The sequence below is a fragment of the Heterodontus francisci genome, unplaced genomic scaffold (genome assembly GCF_036365525.1).
Source record: "Heterodontus francisci isolate sHetFra1 unplaced genomic scaffold, sHetFra1.hap1 HAP1_SCAFFOLD_2205, whole genome shotgun sequence".
NCBI classification, from domain to species: Eukaryota; Metazoa; Chordata; class Chondrichthyes; order Heterodontiformes; family Heterodontidae; genus Heterodontus; species Heterodontus francisci.
Window position 1 is genome coordinate 1 of NW_027142095.1, and position 2,500 is coordinate 2,500.

Consider the following 2,500-nt stretch of genomic DNA (forward strand, 5'->3'; position numbering starts at 1 on the left):
TACGAGAGGGGAGAGAGGGTGCGAGCGCGCACGAGAGGGGAGAGAGGGTGCGAGCGCGCACGTGAGGGGAGAGAGGGTGCTGAGCGCGCACGATGAGGGGAGAGAGGGTGCCTGAGCGCGGAAGAGAGGGAGGAGGTGCGAGCGGTAGAGAGGGGAGAGAGGGTGCGAGCGTGCACGAGAGGGAGAGAGGGTGCGAGCGCGCACGAGAGGGGAGAGAGGGTGCGAGCGCGCACGAGAGGGGAGAGAGGTGCGAGCGCGAAGAGAGGGGAGAGAGGGTGCGAGCGCGGAGAGAGGGGAGAGAGGGTGCGAGCGCGCACGAGAGGGGAGAGAGGGTGCGAGCGTGCACGAGAGGGGAGAGAGGGTGCGAGCAGCGCACGAGAGGGAGAGAGGGTGCGAGCGCGCACGAGAGGGAGAGAGGTGCGAGCGCGCACGAGAGGGGAGAGAGGGTGCGAGCGCGGAAGAGAGGGGAGAGAGGGTGCGAGCGCGGAAGAGAGGGAGAGAGGGTGCGAAGCGTGCACGAGAGGGGAGAGAGGGTGCGAGCGTGCGCGAGAGGGAGAGAGGTGCGAGCGCGGAAGAGAGGGGAGAGAGGGTGCGAGCGCGGAAGAGAGGGGAGAGAGGGTGCGAGCGCGGAAGAGAGGGGAGAGAGAGTGCGAGCGCACGCGAGAGGGGAGAGAGGGTGCGAGCGCGGAAGAGAGGGGAGAGAGGGTGCGAGCGCGGAAGAGAGGGGAGAGAGGGTGCGAGTGCGGAAGAGAGGGGAGAGAGAGTGCGAGCGCACGTGAGAGGGAGAGAGGGTGCGAGCGTCGCACGAGAGGGGAGAGAGGGTGCGAGCGCACGTGAGAGGGGGAGAGGGTGCGAGCGCGCACGAGAGGGAGAGAGGGTGCGAGCAGCGCACGAGAGGGGAGAGAGGGTGCGAGCGCACGTGAGAGGGGAGAGAGGGTGCGAGCGCGGAAGAGAGGGGAGAGAGGGTGCGAGCGCGCGCGAGAGGGGAGAGAGGGTGCGAGCGTGCACGAGAGGGGAGAGAGGGTGCGAGCGCACGTGAGAGGGGAGAGAGGGTGCGAGCGCGCACGAGAGGGGAGAGAGGGTGCGAGCGCGCGCGCGAGAGGGAGAGAGGGTGCGAGCGCGGAAGAGAGGGGAGAGAGGGTGCGAGCGCACGTGAGAGGGGAGAGAGGGTGCGATAGCGCGGCGAGAGGGGAGAGAGGGTGCGAGCGCGCGCGAGAGGGGAGAGAGGGTGCGAGCGTGCACGAGAGGGGAGAGAGGGTGCGAGCGCACGTGAGAGGGGAGAGAGGGTGCGAGCGCGCACGAGAGGGGAGAGAGGGTGCGAGCGCGCGCGAGAGGGGAGAGAGTGTGCGAGCGCTGCGCGAGAGGGGAGAGAGGGTGCGAGCGCGGAAGAGAGGGGAGAGAGGGTGCGAGCGCGCGCGAGAGGGGAGAGAGGGTGCGAGCGCACGCGAGAGGGGAGAGAGGGTGCTGGAGCGCGCTGCGAGGGAGTGAGAGAGGGTGCGAGCGGCGCTGCGAGAGGGAGAGAGGGTGCGAGCGCACGTGAGAGGGGAGAGAGGGTGCGAGCGCGCGCGAGAGGGGAGAGAGGGTGCGAGCGCGGAAGAGAGGGGAGAGAGGGTGCGAGCGCGAAGAGAGGGGAGAGAGAGTGCGAGCGCACGCCGAGAGGGGAGAGAGGGTGCGAGCGCGGAAGAGAGGGGAGAGAGGGTGCGAGCGCACGCGAGAGGGGAGAGAGGGTGCGAACGCGCGCAGAGAGGGGAGAGAGGGTGCGAGCGCACGCGAGAGGGAGAGAGGGTGCGATGCGCGCGCGAGAGGGGAGAGAGGGTGCGAGCGCACGTGAGAGGGAGAGAGGGTGCTGAGCGCGCGCGAGAGGGGAGAGAGTGTGCGAGCGCGCGCTGAGAGGGGAGAGAGTGTGCGAGCGGCGCGCGAGATGGGAGAGAGGGGAGAGAGGGTGCGAGCGCGAGAGAGGGGGAGAGAGGGTGCGAGCGTGCTCGAGAGGGGAGAGAGGGTGCGAGCGTGCGCGAGAGGGGAGAGAGGGGAGAGAGGGTGCGAGCGCGGAAGAGAGGGGAGAGAGGGGTGCGAGTCGTGCTCGAGAGGGAGAGAGGGTGTGAGCGCGGAAGAGAGGGGAGAGAGGGTGTGAGCGCGGAGAGAGGGGGAGAGAGGGTGCGAACGTGCTCGAGAGGGGAGAGAGGGTGCGAGCGTGGAAGAGAGGGGAGAGAGGGTGTGAGCGCACGCGAGAGTGGAGAGAGGGTGCGAGCGTGCTCGAGAGGGAGAGAGGGGAGAGAGGGTGCGAGCGTGGAAGAGAGGGGAGAGAGGTGCGAGCGTCGGAGAGAGGGGAGAGAGGTGGTGAGCGTGCGCGAGAGGGAGAGGAGGGAGAGAGGGTGCGAGCGTGCTCGAGAGGGGAGAGAGGGTGTGAGCGTGCGTGAGAGGGGAGAGAGAGTGCGAGCGTGCGCGAGAGGGGAGAGAGGGGAGAGAGGGGAGAGAGGGTGCGAGCGGGCACGAGAGGGGA